Raw genomic sequence first — 24,576 nt, 5'->3', positions numbered from 1 at the left:
CATTTCAAATTGCTCCACACAATATAAAATATAGCCTAGATCTGTTCATTTCTCACGAAGAATTAAATTATAGTTTAAAGTATTTAGAAACATCTTCAGCTTTTCATGCACGCTGTTAAAGCTTGTTCCAACTGTTCCAAGTGACCGTTTACCCGGCGAAGAGCTCCACTCCACTTTCCTACTATACGATCCCAGACACACCAGGCCTCATTGATATTCCAGCAGCTGGCTAAACAACATACACACACACAAACACTATTTCTTTATTTGGGTCAATGTGATGAGAAGTTACTGCCTAGCGCGTTTGATTGTTGTAGACTACTGGGGCTTGGTAGTCGGGCGTGTGTGCTGTAAGGGTTTTTCCTAACAACCTCCGAAATGGCTCAAATTATGCTGCTGCTGCTGGTGCTGCTGCTGGTAGCCAGCATCGAGCAGCTATCGTGTATGCTCCGTGGCTGGTAGCTAAGGTGAGTAACAGGTTGTACAATTGTTATTTTGTGTGTGAAGGGCGTTCGCCGCTTTAGTTCATCTTCCATTCATGGATCATTCCGGCACTTGAGGAATGTTGGACAAATGATTCGAGCTTGAAATAATGCGGCTTACATTTTCGTAAACCAGCTTCTCTGTGTGTAGGGCAAGAAGACACACAACTACTGAGGGTAGCCGGCTCCCGTACTGGCAACGTTCACCTGCTCCAGAGCCGGGTATGGTATTATGCATAATATTAAACCAATCCCTCCCGACCGGAATGAAATAGATGTTCGGTATAACTTCATCATCATCATGATCACCGTCGTCGTCAGCATTTGCTACCGGGTCAAAAGTGTGTTCCTGCTTTGCGTCTTCCCCCCAGACGGGTGCTCAAAACAGGAAACAGACCACCGTCGTCATGCGTGCACAAACGACGCGACGAACGACCCGGGGCTCAGTCAGTCAGTCGGTTCATTTATTATTTCGTGTGTCCGGAGAGCGTTTGATGGCCGATGTGGTGTGTGTCGTAAATTCAATTTGGGCAATTTTTATATCCCGCTTCTAAATATGGTGATCAGAGGGGAGCCGAATCACAAAAGAGAGAAGAAAAAACGCCGCGAAAGAAACAGAAGACGCAAGACGCAAGACTATCGATCATCATCGACTCTGGTGAGGGAGAGATCCGTCTTTCGTTGTTTTTTTTTGGTTTCGCTCGATTCAGTTTTTGTTTTATCGCTGGATTATTTGTGGTGATTTAATTTGCCAACTCTCCTCCTGCGGCAACTCTGGCGAACTTTTTAATTATGGTAATCTTTTATTGGGCCGGTGTGCTGCTGCTGTGGCTACAAGAACTACATTAATATATAGCATTCTGACGAAGCACGAGGTTAGATCGGGCTTAGATCGAAACGTGTATTATTATATTACATTATAGCCACAATTCCTCCACACGTGCAAATGTGTTGCATATTGACGTTAATTTCAAAGCTTGCTGCCAACCCCGGTCCCGGTCTTGATCGATTTGGTGCGGTGCCTTAGGCTCTGGCGCGTATTGATTTGTTAAAAACACCTTTACAGTTGTGGTGCAAGTCAGTCCGCGGCTTGCTTTTCCAGCCCACACTTCCGCTGTTTGGCATTGCTTGGTTTCGTTTTCCGTTATTGGTTACTCAGTCTTCCTTCTCTCTCTTTGTGGTGCTTTCGGGCGCGGTGGGGTTAGGACCACCTCCCCGAAAAGGAACCGAATTTATAATTAAATAATTAAGGAAATAATACAATAAAACTGCAATCTAATAAGAATAAATCATTTTCTTCAACCCATTCGATCGCAGGAACCTTCTTCGGAACTCACCTTTAATGCTTCCCTTGGGGTAGTTCTATTCCTCTTCTGTTGCTATGATCTTTTCGCGGTTTGGCTTCATTCTCAGTTCCCAAAGTCTAGCAGCTGCGTTTTTTTGGATCGTTGTTTTTGTTCTGTAGCGCGATCGCTTCTTGACGCTGGCCAACGGAGAGTATGGTTTTATTTTTTCACCTTTATCCTACCACCCTTGCAGGTCTCTTCTCTTCCCCTCTTTCTATTTCAATTTCATCTAACCTCCTCCTCCCTTGCACTGCAACGTGGATCGATCGTTGCACGGTGTTGCTGCGGCAAAGCATCGCATGCTCTCTCGCACGGTTTGATGAGCCGTTTTCTTCCAGCCCTGGAGCGCAGCAATTCACATCTATTCGGTTCAATTTCGCCTCCTCCTTCTCCTTTCCGTATCTGCGCTCTGCTCTGTGTTGAAGCGAATAGCATTCCCGGCCCTGGTGGGGATGGTGGTGTTCCCTACCTTACACCCCCATATAACTCTTGCTCCCTCTGCCATGCGCTGCCATGATTCACTCTGTGTGGCTTTTTGGCTTTGGTTGTTTTATTTGCCCGCTTTCAAAACTGCCACCATAAATAATATTAACATGCGCATTCGATTCACGCCGGATTCCGGCTGCGCTGCTGCACGCCGCCACACACCACTCCGCGACCTGTCGTCAGGGACTGTGGCAGATCGTCCCTGTAAGTGTGTGTGTGTTTCGGGCAACGTATTTTTTTGTTGTTATTCTTTATTGCTAAGCAATTTTTTGTGCTACTAAATTTTTTTTTTGTTTGCATCTCTGTTTGCCGGATCCTCCTCTCCTGGGTGCAGCAGCGTCAGTGTGTGATGCTTCGTTGTTGTGTTTAGGGTGGATTTCGGCAATTCGGGAATATAACACAAATGCCTTCAGTTTTGGACCGCGAATTCGTGGAATAAAAATCCCTAACTGAATGTTCTATGCGGTTTTTGTTGTTGTTGTTGCTGCTGATGTGTTGAACCCATCCCCCGTCAGGCGATTGTTTTATGGTCTTAATTATTTTTCTGTTGTTGTCACGGAATGATGTTTGAGATGGGTTTGAATATTTGGATGTTGGATGGGATTTTTTGTTGTTTTTGCCGCTGATGGTATTGCACAAAATGGCTGCGGTTCTTTATTGGCTCACTTTTGTTTTTGTATGCTTTTTCTAATGTCTATTAATATATAATTAGTTTATATTAAAGGCAACTTTATATTTTGCTGCTGATTTTTGTTGTTTTATAATTGCTCGTTTTTCTTGCAAGCATTATTGTTTTGCTTTGAATTCAATCAATCTCTCAACATTCAAGTTGTTATATAGAGATAAATGTAACCTGTTTATCTTTTCGTTTCTTGTTTTAGACTTGATCGCTAAGCAAGTTTAAGCAATAGCTGTAAAATCAATAAATTCAGTTATCTTGATAACCGTTCATTTAACCATTATTGTCAAAAGAGTTGCTTCATACAAGCTTTTGCACTTTGTTTCAGTTATCTTTGTCCATTTTTTGGAAAATTTATAAATGTACTTGTTTCAATAATCATGTATTTAACTACTCTTATACCAATAGCTTCTAAATCCGATTTTTAGCTATGTTTTTCAGTTATCTTTGTGCAATAATTACTGAATTATAAACAATCAAAGATTAATATTCTTTATACATGTGAGACAAAATTTGAAATTTGAATTTACAAGAGTTTTGAAAAAAGTATCATTGATTTAGAATTCAGATTGATTGATTTGTTTTGACACTTTGTGGGTGTATTCCAATTATTAGAACTCGTATCTTGATTAAATATCAGTTTCCTATATAATTTAATCGTTTGGGTTAGAAGCGTCTGGAAAATGTCAAATATCTGAAGTGTTTTAGAGGTTCTTGTACGTTTAGAACACTTTCTGATCACTTTGAGGCGTTATAGCATAATCTGTCAACTTCGATTCACTATTTAATGTCACACAGAGTTCAGAAAGTATGACAACTTAATTGGACGATGTGAAAAATCCTGTAAAAAGAAGAGAGTGATACAAATAATCTTATTATTATAATATTCAAAAGATCCAGCAAATTGCAAATCACGCAGAAATTTCAAATAATACAAAAAAATAATGAATCCTATAATTTGCTGATTATTTAAAAGTTTGCAATACAAATTATCAATCGCACTTCATCGACGGCCAGCCGGCGGGGCTATGATGGCCAAAAAGCGCCTTGAACGGTGCAGCAGCGCCCCCGGTGCAAGCGCACACAATGGTTCTAAATGTTATACGATCCATTTCCCAAAACCTTCGGTGGCAGACACAGGGTCAAAGCCAACGTCAAGAACACGCAGCAGCAGCATATGGGAAATTGGCCGAAAGGTAGCATGCACCACCAACACATCGATACCGTTTTGCCCCGCTGAAATCGCTGAAACATGCCCTTCTAATCTTTGGCGGCCGTGCCCGAACCGGGCCATGTGTGTGTGTGTGTGTGTGTGTGTGTTGTGCATGTTTGCTGTTCGTCAGTGTAAGTAACGCTGTGCTGCTTAGTTGCACCTTACGCGCTCCACACGCGATTAGACACCGAAGCACATCGGAGACGGCGGGCAATAACGAAACATGTGTGTGCGAGCAGATAGGCCAAGACGGGGGAGGAAGACACCGTGGGCTGCTTGGTGTGTGCCCTCTGGATGCGAAATGAAGCAAAAAGCAATGCTGCAAAGCGAACGAACGGTCGTGTCTGTGTGTAGCAGCGGCTCTTCTAGCGCGTTCTCTCCACCGTGTGTGGTGGAAGTTTTGCCAGTATTTATTTACTTACGTGTCCAATCCACGCTGTATGTTATTACGGCAGTGTGTTCTGCTGCTCGGCCTGAAATTCCACCCAGCATAGGACTCCTCCCGGGTCTGCTTTCTGTCCGGGTTTGTGGTGCCTGTGTGTGTTTACAGCCTGCTGCTGTATTTCTATTCCACTTTAGCGATCTTTTCCCGAGGCTCTGCTCTGCTAAAAGGCTTGTGGCAAAGTGGTGGTGACCGCATGTCAATAGCACAAAAAATGTAAGAAAAAAACGTCCAAGAACCGGGAACATCAAATTCCCACTCACAAACTGTACGACCATTTTGCGGTACAATAGTTTTCGTTCCGTTTTGGTCATCGCTCATCATCAGCTTCATTTTTTGTTACCGTTTGCCTCTTGTCTCTCGAATCGTTTTTCGCCTCAGCGATGAGTTGTGGCACGAAATAAGAGGGCAAAAATATGCCAAGCTTAAAATACAAAAAAGAGCCCAGCGCGATTAGGCCACCTATTCGCGTAAGAAATCTGAACGAACTGCGATCAAACAGAGCAAGCAGGAAATCGACAAGACACCAAAAACGCTTGCCGCCAGGGATGTCAAACACAACAGGAGCTGTGTGAAACCTAGAATTGACCGTCCCCCCGTAGCAAGGATTGACTATCCGGCTACGTGGTAATGAATTAAGGAAAGCCTGTATGGGCCGGCATGTCCGCTTAGGACGTTACGCCAAATAGAAGAATTACACAGGCAATTTTAAGCATGTCTAATGACTATGTCTAATTTGATATTGTATAAAACGACAATTTGAATATATTTGTAGTAATGCGTAATCTCATCAATATTTAGAGATTTAATATTTCCATCATCAATATTCTTTGATTCTCAACGTCACATAACTGTGATAGATCGACTAGTTTAGGAATTTAACTCATTCACTTTCGGATTAAGATTGAGTCTTAAAAAAATTTAAAAAATTTAAAGTTTCGTGTTCACTCTTGTTGCTGAGTTGAATCCATACATTCTTTAGATTCAACTCACACACATAAGTGCCGATTACCTGATTCAAATAAAAAAGTGTCAAACAAAACCCCTCTACATGAACAGACACGAAACAGTAAAACAAAACGCTTTCCGTAGCTTTTACCTAACGGTAAGCTGTTAGTCAACAAACGGTCTCCGTTTCAGTCAGGTAATGCAAATGTTCTTCGTTCAGTTAGATATGACAAACTAGAGACAAATCGAGTTATCTAACACGGATCATAATAGAAAATTAGCATTTTAGACACTTTTTCTCTAATACTCGAGTCATATAGTTGGCCCTATAATCTTACTCATTGCGTACATCTCTACTGTAAAGCAATTGCTGATTAATAGTCTGATGTTATACAGCAAGTTTATATTTTAACCTAATTTATGATCCTTTTTAGGTAGTTGTTTGAGCTCCAAAGTCACTTTATACAAGAAACTAAGCAAATAGTTTTCACGATTAGTAAAAAGTGTTTACATTTGGCCCAATTTCAAACATCATTTGTAATGACATTATAACGACTATATATGGTTGTTTAGCGATGCAGATTGTTATAGCACACTTTCTGGACAACTTGTCACCGTTATGTCTTCATTTCAAATCACAAACAAGGCATGCATGTTTACTTAACGTCACACAGAGTCCAGAAAGTATGCCTACCTTATCAGATGATATGAAAAACCTTGTATTGGGTAGTCAGTTACCAATTTACGACTAGGAACGATGATCAATGCTATATTCCAGTTTGTTAGAAACCGTGTTATTGAAGTGTTTTTCTATCACCTCTGCACGTGGGGTCATGTGAGATCACGATTCGGGGCTGTACCGTCGTGCGTTTGACAACTCTGCCGTACAGCAATTTTAGGCCGACCCAGCAGACTGGTTCTCTCATTGCCTGCTCGAGCGCTGGTTTGCCCACCTCAACTGACACGGTGGGGCCATATGATGCGAGGCAAGAAAGAACGACCAAACGAACGCGAGAGAGAAAGAGAGAATCTTCCCGCAAGACGCAATAGAGAGGTGTGTTTTGGTACCTCGTCTCTTGTATGATGATGATGCGACGTCGTGTTCCGTTCCGTTGTTGTTCCGCTGTGTCGGCAGGGAGAAACATCGGAGCACAAAACCGTGTTAAGGACCTGTGCCGCAAGGTCGATGGTTTAGGTTGGGGCTGCCGCTGATGTAGTGTACGGTGATGTAGTCTGACGCACACACTCACACACTCTTACAAGCGAGCGCGCGCGGCCAGCGCAAGTTTGTTGCTGCGACTACCGGTGTGTGTCCGTGGTTAGTTCACGCGGCGGCTGCGATTCTCGCGGCCCGTGTATACACGCGTACGCGATAGCTCAACTGCTAGAATAGTGGTAGTAATCGTCATAAGTGTGTAGCGCGGCGCGACTAGCGGTGTAGTAGTTTGCCTGCACCATGCGCGATAGTTGGTGTGTGTGCGTGTTGGTAGGGCCGCTGCGAAAGACACGGTTTTAATGCTACCTTTTGCGCTGTGGATGATTGCCTTCTTCGCCTGGTCGAGGGTGAGCGCTCGGGGGAAGAGCGATGGGAACAAGATTTGAAGCGCTCCCCAGCTTCAACCCCAAAAGATCTACGTGGGCAACAACGCCGCACACACAGTGGTAAAAACCCCCAGCCAGCCGTCAAAGCGGACGTAACCACATGGACAGGAGCTGGAAGAGCGCTGCGTTTGAGCGTTTGAGTTTGATAGTTATTGGATGGAATGGTTTTTAATTCGCTTGATCTGCGTTATAAGCATGGAATAATCTATGCTTAGGCTAGCGAAAATCATACTCAACATTGTTCTTCGTTTGCTGCTAAATACTGTAAAAAAAATTGGATCAACTTGATCTACACGTGTTTTTTTTTTTTTTTTGCACTTGTATCGAAACGTCTGAACATGAAAATGAAATTAATTTAGCTTTAATTGTACAAGCTCAACGCTGCTGTCACGTCTAATAAAGGCATGACGTTGTTGCTGCTTCTACTATTTCCCCATAAAACATCTCACTAACAAGACGCTAATCTGTTCCGAACAACAACAAAAATCCCTACCCCCGATGTTCCCTTCATCAAAAAGTGTATGCAGAGTGGTTTTTCTTTCCTTTTCTTTCTTGTGTTGGCCTTTTGTTCGATGCTCCGTTGTGTTCGTGTTGGAAGAAAGCTTTTCCTCTTATCGTACGCCTTCACGTTGCCTTTACCAACCCCGATGTCTTAGGTAGCGTTTGTATCATCTTGCTGAAATGCTCGCACATAATATCCTCCACCAGTCCCCTAACAACGCGCCACGCGGCTGTGATTATGCTTTGTGTTTATTTTGTTCTGTCCTAAAGCATCGCCCAGCGCTCGCTACCGCACATTTTGTGTATCGTGTATCATGGTTCCGTTCGGCGCTCAGATATGAGGAGGAGGCACCGTTTGGATAAGACTGCCGGGTTGATGGTGTAGAAGCTTTGTGCATGTGTGCGTGTGTGTGTGTGCGAAGGAACGAGGAAACCGCGGGAACAGAAGAGGTCCATATAATGCAACCCGGCGCAATAACACCTTAACCGCAGCGGCGTGATGCAGTTGCACAAAATTGCACAATATGCACATTGGCTATAGTGTTCTGTGGGTGCTGTGCTGCTGCTGCTGCGTTGGGAAATTAGTTTCCTCCTTTTTCAAGCGTTCACAGTTTCCAGGAACGGAACCTCCGCCGTGTGCCTTGGCACTGTGCTCTGTGTGCATATTTTAATAAGAGCCATACTGGAAACTATATGATCTCTTCGCAATCGTGGCACACGCATGTATGCAGCCTTCTCGTGTGTGAGAATCGGAGAACGAAACCACAACTCATCAGCAACCGAGTTGATGCTCTCGCAATCGCGCTGGTATCTTCCTAATCACATGCCTCTTCCCACAGACACAAACACTGTATAGTGCATCAAAGTGCGGGGTTGGGTAATGTAATGCATTTTTGCATCACGTTTCAACCCTTGTGGTGATCGGAGGGGTTTTTTTACCAATATTACTCGCTCGTGGTTTACCTACCATGATTAGGCAAGCAACTCCGGACCGGGTTTGGGCGTATGCTGCTGCTGCTGCTACTGCTGCGTATTTGTCTTCACATATCAGTAATCTGTATGATCTGTGTGTTTGCCAGAACGTTTCAGCGTATTTGCCCTCCCCCCCCCCTGGTAAGAGCGATGTGTGTAAAGCGACGATGGAGAGGATTCGGTTGCAAATTAGGTGCAAATAATCCTCCGCCCCGCGCTTGTCTTTGACGTGCAAATATTTGTTTTCTACCACTAATGAGCGCACGCTGCAAGATGGTAAGATGTTTGAATGCAGTCTCTTGTGGCTTTTTTTCGGAGTCTTGTTGCACCCATGCGCTAGAATTCACACACAAATTCGATGTGTGTGTGTGTGCAGTAAGGGAAGGTTTATTGATCTTTGAAAACTGAAGCTGAAGACGTTGCATCTCATTGGCGGTTGCAAAGGAGAAAAGTTCATTATTCGTGCTGCTTGTAAGTTGATGCAAATTGCGTTCAACTATGTTTTGGGAAAACCTCTCTTGTATCGTTGAGGATTATGAATGATTTCGGAACTTTAATTTGAACTATGAACTATGTATCAAGATGATGAATCTTCTTCCGATCGGTTTGTGTGTCTTTTCTTTTTCATTACGTTTGCATTATAAAAAGTGGACACCAATTGTCGTTTTTTCAAGGTTTTATCTTAACCCGCACTGACGAACCGTAAATTCCACTTTGAATAATAGTATCCCATGAATCAGCAGACAAAATTTGACACCTCTAACAGTCAAATTCTAACCGTGAGCCCCTTTTCGTTTTAAGTTCGTAGGCTGAAATTTCAGCCTGTCAGCTGTTCGCATGGTAGAGCAGTATTCGAGCAGTTATCAAAGGGGGTATAATATACAGGTGGGTTTATCCCAAGGTGTGTGTATTTAAAAGGCTTATTATTATTGCGGCTTCTGAATGAAGATTTTAAGAATGTTTTGTGTATCCTTCAAGCTACCAGAAAACCCGCTTGAGCAAAAGTTTTCACTAGTTCTGTCAAAAAGTGGCGTTCAAATTTAGTTATAAAAAACATGCTATGAGACCACTTGGTCTACATACATTTTGATGCTAGATTCCACCACCGAATCTCTTTAATGCACCTTGGGATAAATGAAAACACGACCTTGTTGTGGCATTTTTTCGAGCAAGTACTCGAATCTACTTCTAGCTTTGAGGTTAGAATAATCTAGACTGAAAATTGCAGGCTAGATTTGTGTGTGGAATTGGATTTGTGTGTGTTGACATGATTTCAGTCTGCAACTGTTAAACTCCATATAAATAAGCCACCCCGTAGCGTCTAGAATGGACTCCGTGGGTCAGTTTGTGGACGTCTTATAAGACTGTTTCGGCATCTAAAACTGCTTGACACTATCACACAACAATCAGAACATCGAAGGAACGCCTAGTTCCTAATGGCTGACTACCTTGAGCGACTTGAGGCCTCAAAGCAGCTGACCGAAGGACATGTGGCTACATTGGTGCGTTAGCTTGGCCTGGATATCGATGCAACCGGCCAAACAGTTAAAAAGTTCCTGGGAAACATGAACCAACATATCAGGAAGCAGAATTCGCGTCCACTGGCTCCTCAGTGGCAAACAATGACGCCAAAACTAAATGCGTCCATATTAGTAGAATTTCGATATGACACCCTAGTACATGAACCGGTTCAACATTCTCCATCTGCGTCTCATCGATTTTTTCTAGAACAATTTGATGCTAAACCTCTACTTCAACAATTTTGTCGAGTAAACTGAAGAGGAATTGATAAAAATCGAGGAAGGTCTTAATGCTTCATTACATTATATTACATTTTTCCATTGAATAAATGCAGTACAATCGCAACTAAATATGAGGCCAACAGCCTACTGCTGTGACGCGAGTTGGATACAAACTTGCCATCATGTTGCTGTTATTCTTGGGTGGTTATTTCTACCACCAATAATTGACGAATAGTGTGTGTGTACTTAATTTTTCCAATCAGTCCTACCGCATTACACAGAGTGCTCCGTGTAAAAGCTATCAAGCACGCAGATTTAGCACGTTTCCTGGCGAATGTCAGCGGTTCATTACGTTGCTTTCATGTAATGAATGGAACTCGTTGCAAATTGTTGTGTTCGGGTGCATGCTGCTGCAATGCCACTGTTGTTTCGGGTTGATTGTCTCGTTCAATCGCATGCAAATGCTTTTCCAATCGAGTATTGATTTGTGCTCTGGTGGGTCAGTGGCATTTAAGGCGTGAACTTCTGTACTCCACCTCCCTGTTCCTTTATTTATTAATTTTTATCATTTAACCGATGAACTTTTAACCTCTGCTGGTACAGTTGCAAAAATAGACTCACTTGCAGCCGGGAGATTGATATTTAGCGGCACGGGTTTGAGGCAAGGACAGTTAGCAACATGTTTGCGCAAAAATTATGCTGTACCCATTGCCGACTAGTAACTGGTTTGCTAAAACTTCAAGTGCTGCTGTCACCGAGATATCCGATGCAATGGCCTTTGGTCTTTCTTTCTCCAGCGGATGATTTGTGCTAGGAACAAGCGGTTGGCAATTGGTTTCAATTTTCTTACACAATCATCGTGCCACCCCAGAAGTGAAGCAGTAGATATTAATAGAAAATGACGTCGTTGGAAAATGATGGCAAATTATTTCGGAATCTCTGAGATGTTGCAAATATTGTAACGAGTTTTCATTTCTAAAACATTAGTTTGTAATTCACCACTTAACACTTGGAGCTGACTTTGCATTTTCTAGATCATTTCCACGATTCAACTCATGATTCAACTTATGCTCATTTTAAAAGGTAAATCAGTTCAATTTCTCACCGTTTTACCTCGTTTGATTGCAGCCTATTTTCCATTCGAAATTCTATCGCTTTTGTTTTAACGTTTTGTTCTGTCTCTTAAAAATCAATCTCACTGTCATTTTCTTTACAGTTTTGTATCCTTAACCGAGTACAAAAATTCAACTATTTAGCTGTAGATTAGAAACTGTTCGAGTTGTCCGGTTACCGGTTGAATGCAAAGCTTGCGCAGTGAGAGGAAAATTGCTTTTAATTTCACTTGCGCTCGTTTCGATTGGAAAGTTTAGATATCAAAAGTACTTCCAACGCCGGCTAGTGTGTTATGGAGCTGTGTTGTTCACCATTTAAAAAAAATGACTGCACTTGCCAAAGATAGCGAAAACCCGCTGGTGGCGGTTGGCAAAGATGTGAAATGTGCATTCAAAGCGCAGTGATGGTGCTTGTGCGCTTAGGTGTGCATGTTTCAGTGAAAGGAAACACACCGCCATGCTGCAGATGAAGCAAAAACAAAACAAAAACAAAGAAGCTCCACCATCTCGCATCTTTGCAAATTAATTGCGCTCATTGAATGCTCATAAAGCTCAATTTTATGGTATTGTTTTACGCGCTGTTTTCATCTTTCGTTTTTTTTGCTGTGCTTTTGCTTGGCTGAAGCATTTACACTCACCAGAGCCCTAGCCTGGGTTGTTGGTTGTGTTCCTAGCGTTTTCACTGAGTGGAATGAGTAGCGTAGCGCTGTGGCGATGATAATTTGTTGCTAAGTTGATACTGATACGACGGAGAAGACGGGTCCAACAATCGTTTAGTCAATTTCACTTTTAACCATATTTTGTACAATAATCCAGTTATCTGCAATTACAGCTACTCTATTCAATTCATGTATAATTTTTTACATAGTTTTCCTTGACTCGTTACTGCCAATGTACAAGGGGTTTCTATTTGATCTATTAAAAGATCTTTCTAACAAACCAAAAGAACCAAAAATTAAAAAATAAACATATTAAGAGACGAACCGGGATGGACGAAACAGTCCATTGAGCTTATGGATTGAAATGAATCACACAAATACAAAAATGTGTGCGATTACATTGATGTGTGCGTGTGTGTGTGTCAGATGAGGGAAGTCCTACTGGTAGAAAGGGCAGCAGAGAAGGAAGAAAATGAGCGATTATTCTTCGTTTCGCTTTGAAGTTGCACAAAATTCGTGTGCACGTGCAGCAGCGTCAAGCAGCGCATTCTTCATGTGTTGTGTATTCTTTCCTGTTGCTGTTGCCTTCCTGTTGGCAGAAATCTGGATGAGGCTTGGATGAATGATGCTTGGGCTTGGGTTAGCAGGGGTAGAGTGCTGCTTTTGCGCGCTGGCCACTCCTCATCCGGTCCGAACGTATCGAAAGGAGGATGAAAACAACATTCGGCCCGCGTCGGGGAAACTTGAGAAGGATAGAGCCTGCTGCTACGTCGTGCAGCGGCGGTTAAGTGATGGGGAGAGAGGGTGGGGGTTGAGAAGAGTTACATAAGAAGTCCATCATCATCATAATCAGGTGTGGATGTGGCCGGGAAGGGACACCGAAAAATACTCCTGCATGGCCGTTGTTTCCACGGTGACGCAGAGCAGCGGGAGAGTGTCAGGTTTTCTCGACGTTGTGCTTCGCTTGAGTGAGTGCAGGGGACGCAGCATCGGGAAAGCAAGCAACGGGCCCAATGGGATAAGATATGGGGGCTGTACGTACGTGAACTGTACTTATGCTGCTCGTTGAATGTTCTCGAGTGGGTTTGCTGAGGATCCCGTAATTTAGTTCATTATTCCAGCGGCGCGCAGCGTAGTATCGGCCGCGCGGTTCTGCTGGTACATGCAACCCGAATTCGTGACGTCGCCGTTCGGAGGAGACAGGTGCGCGCGCTCTCGCTTTTGTGTATCGCGGCTTAGCCGCCGAAGAATGTCCTGCGATGAAGAAGAGCGGTGGTTTTTGTGGCAAAAAAAAAAATCACACGGACAAAAAACGGCAGAAATCATGCAAAAGAGTACAACTGCGCCGGTCGGTCCACTCTTAGTTGGCCGGATGTTTTTTTTTGTCAGTCTGTTCCGTGGACGAGTGGCGGGTTTAAAATTGAAAGCGAACTTTTTAGGCCAATTGCTAATGAACAGATTGTGTGTCTTCAATTATTGTATTGCATTCTTAAGCATCTGCACGAGAGTGTTCACTGCAGTGTCCCTTAGCTTGGAGCTTTATTTTTATCTTTGTTCCACTGTTAGTCTTGTAAGTTTTTAGTCACAAGTTGGTTGAAAATAATTATCAAATGCACTGAGATGAGATAAATTTTAATTTCTGCGGGCTTTCAACTAAGAAAATGTCTTGCGAAGTTGTCTTGAGTTGAACTGTCATTGGCTGTTGAGCTGTCATTATTGAACAAATCTCGAGCCGTTGGATACATAAACATAATTCAACCAAACTAAAACAAACAAAGCTGAAAATTTTTTTAAGGATAGTTTTAACACAGTGGAAACCAGCATTAAATCATCCTTTATTCACCAGCATCGCTCTTACAACTTTGGAAACTTTTGTAATCCAGATAGAATTTCCAATGTGCCTGTCAAAAAAGGTTGCCGTAAAGTTCAATTCGCATCATATAAAACTCACTTCACATAAAAACACCTAATAAATCCTATAAATTGCGAATCTCAAAAGCAACATATACCATCCACAATTCTTTAATCACAAAACTCATGATGTGAAAGTGAAACCTTGCCTGAAGATCCCGGAATCTTTGGAGATTGTTCACTATTGACAGTAATTGTACACTGTTAATAAAATCATTTAAAATGCACTTCCACGATCGAGCATCAGTAGCCTCCGATATACGTTTTTATTTTTGTGCATTTGTTTATAACGCTTCTAGATGTTACTTTGGTGGTCCTGTATCGAAATGAATTAATCACAGTGAAGCCGTTGCTAAATCTGTAAACGTTTATCACACATTATTGTGCCTCGTAATGCAACTGCTGGAGTCCAAGTATCGCTTTCAAAAATCTCATCTACGTCATCAATTTCAATGGCAAATCGCGCTTTCAACCGTCGACAACGCTACGGAGAACGCATTTTCAAGCACGGTGTTACATTCATGCGGCACCGAATCTCAACACCTTTTGCAATGCGAAGTGTAACAAATTGCCGAAAAACGACGGAAAGCGATTGGTAAAGCAACGGCGAGAATGCCCCTTTGGCTGCTGCTGCCCCTTTTTTAATGACAGCCATTTGAATAGTTCCGTTAACGCCTACTGAGTGCCTACTGCTGGCACCTTTTCTGTATGCGAATTTTGGCTGCCGAAATTGGTTTCCGAATTGGGTGGGTTTGGTAGGAACAGTCAAACACCCAACTCCACCGGGCCAGCATGAATGTAATGCTTTTCGCCGTGCAATCGGTGGTGTGTGCAGTGTAAACCGGCAGAGAAGCATGCCGCCGGTGCCGGTGCCGCCGCCGCCGCCACGATCGTAATAAGGTGTGTATGCCGCTTAGAGAGGCTTTGGAATTGGGCTGTTTAGCATGTCATTCGGTATTCGTACTGGGCGGCCACGTAGCAGCATTTCCAGTCCTACCCGTTCCGAAACGTTTCAAATTCGACATTCATCAGGGCGTGTGCTCGGTTGGAGTAGTTGAGTATGAAGGCGTGAGATAGAGAGAGAGAGAGAGAGTATTGTTGCCTGCGTTGCGTTTGTTGTAGTAGTAGCGCACGCCATGATGTCATGTAGTGTGTCTCTAACTTCCTCGCCCTCAAAAGCTACGCCACGGCAGAAATGGTAGGACTGGCCCGATCATACGTTTTGTGTACCTCAATGTCATTTGGGACGTTTAGGCGGTGGATGAATGTAAAAGACTACTGGTCATTTTAAGGTAACACCAGCGTGTGGCTCTTGAGCGGCTGCTAGAGGCGTTCTCAGATGTGGTCTACGTTGGAGATGTGTTTTAGGATACATCTAAAACGATTGAAGTGGTGGTTAACATTTAACGAGAATTACATTCATTTACTACAGTTACTGTTACTATCAAATATAAGCGATTGTATGAGTGGAATCACTTAGAACCACCACACCTCACTTCAGAATAGATGTTCATAGACGAAATGTATAATTCATTGCGTTGAAGGTATGTAAAAATTTTGCTGGAGTGGTCAAAACAGCTCACGGTTTGCAATCCGGATCGTCTGGTTCTATTCTAATGGCATGACAAGCGCTCTAGCTTGCAATTTATCACACTTTACGATAGAAGACATATTGTAATTATATCAATTAAACTTTACAATTTATCTCTTTATTTAGCAAATGGTGAAAATTTTTTAGTTATGAAAGTCATTATTATTTGACTGTAAATCAATGTTTTGATTTTAAAATGTTTATCTAAGTTTATAAAATTGTGTATCCCTAAATTTGTAGCAAATAAATGTTACCAAATTAAGCAATACGGCCTTTTTGGACCGTTACTCCTGAATAAAAAAAAATGTTACCAAAAGTTTATTTGTGAAACAGAAATGGTCTGTTTCTAGTAGAAAATTCGAACTATAGTCGGAATTTGCGCTCGAGCGGTGCCCCATAACTAGGTATTTAGCCGTTGAGGTCCTTAGGCTTTAAGCGTTTTCATTTCTTTGATATAAAATAAAATGATGTTAATTACGGTTGGATGAGTCTCACGCTACGCTAGATAACTAATTTACAAGGTTTATCAGTTCAATAAACAACTGTCCACTTGCTGTCAACTCATAAACAATAACAATAGTCGTTTTGAATAGACACCGCTGTCTACCACTTGCTCACACGTCAGATGGTGTAAGTACTTTTAAACGTTCGTAAAACGTAAACGTTAAACGTTTTACTCTGTCCAATTTAATAACACAATTTTCGCTTTCGATTGCAGAGCTGTCAGATTCGGCACGGTTTGTTTAACCAAATTATGCAAAAACAAAACATATGCAGTATAAACCATACATTCCAGAAAATTATTACATATATTTTGTTAATACTGCAACAACCACAATGCAAAGCGAAAATTGTGTTATTAAATTGGACAAAGTAGCTTACGCCATCTGATGTGTGAGCAAGTGGTAGACAGCGGTGTTTATTCAAAACGATTATTGTTATAAAAATGTGGACAGTTGTTTATTGGACTGGTAGATCCTGTAAGTTAGTTAACTAGTGTATCGTGAGACTCATCAAACCATGTCATTACATGCTAACATCATTTTATATCAAAGAAATGAAATGGGCAGTTGTTTATTGGTGTGATATACCCTGTAAAAACATGAAAGTAGCTAACAACTTTTTTTTTAAATTATAAACAACGTTAAAGTTAGTAAGTAAGTAAGTTAACAACGTTTAAAACGCAGGAAAATTAAATTACATTCTTTAAAGCTGAAGCGTCATCAAGCTGAGCCGGAAGCATTTAAGACCAGCGATGAAATGTTTCGAAGGCTAAGAGCTTATACATCTCCGGGATCCCCGAGATACACTATTAATGGGGAACGTAAACGGGCGCAAAATACCGCGTATTTTGAATTATCGCGTTAGTTGAATTTCTCTGTTTCCAGCTAAAATATCAAACATTTTCGCGTAATTTGGCTTGACGTGATAGGCTTTAGCCAATAATTCAATTATTTGGTATAATTCTGACTGTATATTACGAATTTAAACCTTCTGGAAAGAATTATAAAATGCGACTAGAAGAGATTTTTTTTTTCTTTTGCTAATTTATGTGTCAAATGAGTGCAATTTGCTCAAAGAACTGTCAAATTTAGTAAACCTCGTATCTCCGAATCCGCGTATAAGATGTACAGTGTATCTCGGGGACTACCTGAACTAAATTTAATTAAAATTTACAATCCTAAATTTTACCTCTTAAGGAGGAAGTAAAGAAAGTTATATTAATTATTGACTTCCGCGTGGTATTTTGGTGAATTGCTTTTGGATTCACACGCAAAGTGTATGCACATGCTATCAAAATAAAACTTTCAAACATTCATGTATTTATTTGCACGTCATCTATCGCTCTGTATGAACAAACTAGAAACCAATTTCATTGCTCTCTAGCGGCTTCGCACGGTAAATTTAACGGCACGTGTGCTTCTGTACTTTACAAAGCAATTACATTCTCATGATACGGAATGCTTCCAACTATTCTGGAAGCTTTATCCCCTCTCTCCCGGCTACTGTTGTTGTGTTTGCTACAACCGGCTCCAATGTGCGAAAAGGACTGTGGCCAGCTTCCGTATCCTGTCGACTTTGCGCTAATGCAAATGTTTCGTTATCGCACACTGGGGTGGCCCGGCCGAAGTGGCTCCCACTGACAATCCCAATCAGCGTCAACAACATCAGCAGCGTGACGTGATTGGGTGCTGTGCTCTGGCTTGCCGTACGTGTATGCTTTCATGGCTCGGTCGACCATCGACCATCTTGTCGGCCATCGGTCACTTGGCTAACGACAGCCAATCCTCGGTACTCTCTGCCTCAGGACGGCTTGCCATGGCCCCCCGAGCTGCTGCAGCGTTCGGTGTTGTGGCGAAACGAAATCAATCAACCGAACAGCGGCCGCCAGTGGCAAAGTGTGTTCGGTTTTACCCTCCCTGCCATGCCCCGGCCTCTGGGCAGTGTGTGGTAGTTGTGGTGGTGGTGGTTGTTGTAACCTGGCAGCAGCAGGGGGGATCCTTTCCACAGCGGGAGCAGGCAGCACTGTACCGACCGAAGAAAACTGTCTTTTAGGCTCTGTAGCACGGTCCTGGCAACAGCAAGCGCCTGTTGGTGTGCGACCCAATCTATAGTGGAAGGCTACTAGGCCAGGGTCTCCCGGTACACTGCTATGTGTCCTTTGCATGTAACGATGGAAATAGACGATATACTCATTTTCTTTGTTCATTTGTTTGTAATACGGATATCGTAGACAAAGCAGATTACTTTAAGTATAATTTCTACAAGAATTCTTACCAATATGATACATTTTCATTATTTATTCTCTTACAAACTTTATTCTAATAACATTCTATATTTTTCTTTCAGGTATGTTACATCTAATGCTGTTATAAATCACTTAACAACATTTTAGTAAACTATTGTGCAAGGTATTTAAACATGGATTTCTGTACATACTTTTAAAACTGTTACTGTTTTTAATTATTTTTTTTTATGGCAAATGTTTTAATGTAACTGTAATTAAAAACCCCTTTTTATTGAACTTGTGTGCGGCATGAAAAAAAAATAATGAAAGGTTGTTGTGTTCTAAAATGTTATGACGAGCATTTCGGGAGTTGGATTAGAAAAGAACCAAGGATTTATGGTTGGTATGATAAAGTTACAAGCGCATCATCTCTGGAGACCTTTGCGTTGGTGTTTGCAAACGATTTAGGTTATTTCCCACGGTGATACTTCGTTTACATCGTAAAAAAGCCTGTTTTAACACGTTCAGCAGCCGTTTCAAGTTTGAAAATGTTGTCAAACTTACATGATTCATTATATGGGAACATATGTACCAAAGTATGAAAAACTAAAAAAATGTATGATTGTATAAAATACATATGTTTGTGTATGCTTAAATATTTATTATAGGGCCAAAAATTATCCTATTTACAAAGCTTATTGCCCACGTGTTTGCCAGAAAGGTCTTTGAAGAGTTTAACAAGCGGCAATGGCAACCCACACGTCGGCTAATTGTGTGATGGTGTTGTTTACCTCTACCCGGTCTTTGTGGACGCTTGCTTGGAGAAAATTTTCCACTGTGTAATGTTGCGTGCCTCGGTATGCTTCAAGATGAGGCAAAATGGGTATCTGATTTTTGCAAAAGTGCACGCAAAATTCCCGCAGCTATTATGTGTCGAACCGGAATCACAGAGGGCTCTCAGAGGCGTGACAGAAGCGAAACCCTTTCGAGACTAAACCCTTTTGGGAGCAGCAGCAGTAGAAGCAGCACACGGGCACAGCATCTATATGTAACAATGGAGTTAAAATGAACACTGCCGCCCATAGCATGCAGAGGGGCTTAATGCAATTTCGATTCTATTATTTTCCGTAATTAAATTTCGCTCCAGAGGTGGCGGCAGTGCGGAAGATTAAAGCGTAGCCGAACAGAGCCCGTTTGAGGTTAGCGAAAATGCTGTCCCTACAGCGAGCTCATAGTTTGGAATTATATATAATTATGAAGCGACAGGCTAACACAGTACTAACTCGTTTGCTGGGGCGATCATTTACTCTGCCCTTCTATTGTTACAAGTCTGCTTTTGAATACATTTTTTCTCTGAATTTTCATGTTTTGAATGATTCAAGATGGGTTGAATTTTAGCATTAAATATAATACGTGTATGAGTGATGATCTATTGCAGAAGAATGCAGGCCATACTTTTTTTTACCTAACTCTCTGCATCATAGATCGTCATCGTCGAGCTACCTGCCGGAAATGCTTCGTTGTAGCACTGTCTGTGAGCCTTGACCTTGTGTGTTTAGCAATAAATATGTGAAGCATGTGGTTTCTTGTTACTGCCACTCTCGCGCTACCCATTCAATTCCTTCTCGCCAGAATTGCGAGTTCTCACCTAACATTGCGGCGACATCAAGCGACATCGTGACTATGCGTCATTAAATCAAAGGCACATATCATCAAGGCTTTACTTTGTCTGGACCGCGCTGCTCGTTCGCGATGTCTGGTTCGCAAAACTTATGTCCGTGCTTTGTCTGGAAAAGGTAAAAAGCCCAGAATCATTAAACAGACTTTTATATACCCACTACGTTGCACCGTCCTCATCAGATAGATGACGCTGGAAGTTGCACTAGCCATTCTTTGCTGTATCTAAGGGTTTTAAGTAAACCTTCCACGGCTGCGGAGATGGTTGTGTTTGTGTCCGTTTCGACTGTGTGCCAATTTGTGACCTATTTTTGCAACGGCGGGCTCCTGTCGAAAGATACCGAAAATAGGTTATGGTACCAAGACCACACCAGCTAAGGGAGGATGCACGCAGGAGTGTACCGTGGGCTGTCGCGTAGCCGTCGGCCGTGTTCAGGTAATATCGCGAAATGGATAATATTGTACCCGCGTCAACTGTACAGGGTGCAGGGTGACTGGGTAGTGTGCTTTTTTGCCTAAGGGTTGCTTATCAGTCGGGGGCTGAAGGTCGTCTGTTGACAGGGCAACGGGTGCATCGTCATCATCATCCAAGCGTCATCACAACGTCGGCTCCTTATCAATTCACCTACGACAATGGCCATGGTGGCGATATCGGTACGACAGGTTGTTGTAGCTGTGCTCTATGAAATCTGGAATTTATACAGACAGGGTTGCTGCATGTGCAGTTTTCAATATGCAGGTAGGATATCAACTCATGATTTTGATCCGTTAAAATGGTATCGATGATATTCCATAATGGAGTTTGATTTCTTAGAATAGTGACAGCTGAAAAGAACAAGATAAAATTATTAAATTTTGATTTAAAAATACTTTATGCATTTTCATATTTACTTTAAACGATGATGATGATGCATGGCTACTACTAGTGCATACGATATTCGAGATTCTATCTTACATTGTATCTACACTGATACTTATATTTTGTGAAGTTGTGGATCGTTTACGTCCATGTGACTTAAAATTTAGTATTTTATAGACTTTGAGAACTGATCGGTCTCAACTAACAAATAAAAAAAACTCAACTAACAAGTATTAATGCTATTGCAGAAATCATGTTTCCTTAACTTTCCTCAATAAATGGTCTACTCTGGTACCAGCTTAAAGATAGTCAAAATGACGGTGCTATCAGACGAATTAAATTGTATATATTAGCGACATCTAGTAACAAATAATAAAAGTAATGCCACGTCTGAACAATACATATTACTCCTGCTGAGATTAGATTAAATTATCATCTTAATTGTATATTCGAACGAATATTTAAAACAAAAAGAGCTGTATTAGTGTTAAAGTTATTTCACAACAATCCCCCTTACCTCCCACTACAGTAGAGAACGTCTTATGCATCAGTGCTATAACCTTTTAACGCTAGATGTCGCTATCAGTTCACTCATACGATTGGTATTGAAGAAGCACTGCAATGAACATGCAAAGAATTTAGTAACAAATTTAAAGTTAGATTGAATGTACCTTTTTATGATTGTTGCTTGGATATCACAAAATTTGCACAACTACTAATCATATTACAATGGTTATGTAGTTTTTTGAATGGTTATGGTAGTTGAATACATCCCAGGTATAAGTAGATTGGCGAAAGGTGTAAGCTTGTTGGCAGAATCCTTTCATTTGATTTTTTTGTTTTCATATTTCTGGATTATTCCTGGATGAGTTCGACAAAAAATCTGCATTCTACCCCTAACTTGCGTCGCGAACAATGTGCTTCTAGCTGCGCTTGAACGTTTGGTGGCGTTTTCAAACAAACGCACACGGCCACTCCCCCCCCCCCACTTCCTGCACACTACGCTGGCCGCTAAACGCTGCGCACTAACACACCGGCGGGACAGCATAGTATCGCAACTTTGCACACATCCCCCCCCGCAGCATGGCGTTGCTGCCTCGGTCTACACACGCGTTGCGTCTCCTTGACATACATTTTTATTTTCTGCCTTGTACGAGCGTGCGCGCGCGCACGCCTTATTCGTATTGCCGTTTTTTGTGTTGTGTGTGCGCTTTTTATGTACACTTGTTAGTCGACGGATCTTCCGAGGTGTGCGGTAGCACTGGTGGTTGCTAGCGACACCATATGGGGATGTGGGTAGCTTCTCTTTCTCTGCGTTTGTGACGAAGATGCACCTTAGCGGGGTAGTGTATATGTGTGTGTGTAGACTAGTGTAAAGACAGTACAAGAGCGATAAAGCAGCAAAGAAGAAACACACCTGTGCCGCGAAATGCGTGCACCATCACCCGGCCGCAGCAAACAGCTCGGCGGCTAGCGGTAGCCTGTTCATATCATGTAGGTTAGATTTTTGCGCATCTGTTTGCATCTGTATTACGCTCTGATCGGTGAGCGGAGAGTGCACGAACGATTGGAAATGAACAAGAGCGAAACAAAATACAGCTACAGCAAAGCAGGGAAAGTGTTTACTGTTGCAAATGTGTGGGTAATACAGGCATTTTAAACAGATTTTTTGTATGGTAACGAAACCAAAAACTCTATAAAATAATAAAGTCATTTGTTTCAAGTTCGGATGTTGCATATAAGTATTTTTACGTATGATGTTTTTGTTTGTTTGTACAAATATTAACTACTCAAATCAACATTTATTATTTGTATGCTTTTAAAAAAATCATACTAAATAATAAATAATTACAAATAATCTTAAAGTAAGAAAATAAATGAAATAATAGTGAAATAAATTAAATACACAAAATAAATAAGCTACTGATGAGATAAAAAAAAAAACAAAAAATGTAAATAAATAAAAACAAAAATATGAATAATCAAAGAGTATTAAAACAGTAAAATTGTAGATTAAAATTGTAATAAAAATCTTAAGTAAATAAGTAAACAAATAAACATATTTATATAATATTCAGCATTTATTTTCTGATTCAAATACTCTAAAACTCATGAACTTTTTTTATCAAAATCGCAGCAAAGTTGTATTGTAATTGAAAAGAAAAAAGGGCAATCGGTGTTGTGAAATTATGAGCAGAAAGCCATTTGCATCTGATATCTCTAAGAACGAGCAAAGCAAAAGAGGTTCCGAAAAACAAAACAACTATCGCCCTTTCCCCAACGCAGGCAGGGCTGGTACTTTTCAATTTGTGACGCCAATTAAACACTGTTTGCCTAGGTATCGCTTAATTACTATACCTTGAGCATTTCCCATCCCTAACACTGCTGCTGCTGCATGTCTATCCGTGCTTGGCGTCTTCGCCATCATTGCAGGCGGAGAGTTTGCACCCCGTCGTCATCCGGAATGCATCCAAATGCATCCATATTCACATGGCCACAAGCAGCACCCGCTCTGGCCTCCCCTAACAATCGTCCTTTTCTTTGCACTCGCTGTGTCATTGCTGGTTGGATTGCTGTGCCATGAAAACAATCCGTTCCATTGATTCGTTCCCGGAGCCTGACAATGCCGAGATGCCGGAGCAGCAGGAGCAGCAGCACGCCAACCACTGAATGCGAGAACAGCACACGAAGACGGACGGTTACAACGCTGACAACGTTCGCAAACGGAACCAATTGGCAAGATGCATGGCAAATGATGATCGTTGGTTTTGCGATGACGCGCTTTTGCATCTTCATGCTGAAGAAAGGTGGGCAATGGGGAATCTAGCCCGAGACTAAAAAAGATGTGTGCATCGGAGCGGGATGAGGAGAAGCCCAACCCGACGAACGAACGAACCAACACCTTCAATTAGCGCTGATCGTCGTCCTACAGCGCAAAACTCTTACGAGGCTGAAGAAAAGCACCCGGTCGGGCATAGGAAATGCGTCTATTTTCGTAATGAACATTTCCGTGCTGCTGGAACAGTTCCGCCGGGGCCAGCAAATTTTGCCTGCAGATAGATAAAACTTCCTTTTTTTTTCCTATGAGTGTATAGCTAATAAGTACGTTCAAACGTGTAGCGTCTTGCAGAACAAGCACTTCTTTTCTTCCTATTCGTACACCCCTCAAGTTGCATAAGTTGCACCGAAACACGAATGACTCACGGCGGAAGCAAGTGCTGGCTAACGTTAAGCGACAGTTTCCTATGATTTGAGCTGCTTTTCCCAAGACATTGCTTTGCAAAAAACGATACTGAAGGTCGTAAAGAGAACGATTTAGTTTGTGTCTGGCTGCAGCAAAGGGCCTACAGCAGTACCGTAAGCTACACAGCTGGGTTTCACGCCTGGAGAGAGGGGACCTTCGGTTGACAGTTGTCTGTTGACAGTGTGGTGCTGCACCACAGCAGCCGCAGGCCCTATAACAACCTGCATACACACCACGGTACGCGCGCGCGATGGCTCGGTGAGATAATTGGCTCGTTGTCTAATTGCTGTTGACCACAACAATCGAACAGAAACAATAACAAGCAGGCAATAGTTAGCTGTGGCACATTGCCGCTTTCCCGGGGCGGGAGAGAGACACAACA

At 42.1% G+C, this 24,576-nt stretch overlaps 1 protein-coding gene and 1 long non-coding RNA gene across 2 annotated transcripts in view; one reads left to right on the top strand and one right to left on the bottom strand.

The window, feature by feature from the left end:
- Positions 1-24,576, top strand: part of LOC120904275 (nuclear receptor coactivator 2) — a 124,193-nt gene that overhangs the window by 8,400 nt on the left and 91,217 nt on the right. The window lies entirely within an intron of this gene.
- Positions 19,022-20,887, bottom strand: LOC120904277. Its single transcript, XR_005739731.1, has 2 exons — positions 20,494-20,887; positions 19,022-20,418 (listed from the first exon to the last, which is right to left on the bottom strand). It is a non-coding gene; the product is annotated as an uncharacterized LOC120904277 (long non-coding RNA).

This window comes from Anopheles arabiensis, chromosome 3 (genome assembly GCF_016920715.1).
Source record: "Anopheles arabiensis isolate DONGOLA chromosome 3, AaraD3, whole genome shotgun sequence".
Classification (NCBI taxonomy): domain Eukaryota; kingdom Metazoa; phylum Arthropoda; class Insecta; order Diptera; family Culicidae; genus Anopheles; species Anopheles arabiensis.
Note: the sequence above shows the minus strand (reverse complement) of the source record. Positions and strands in the feature narration are given on the sequence as shown.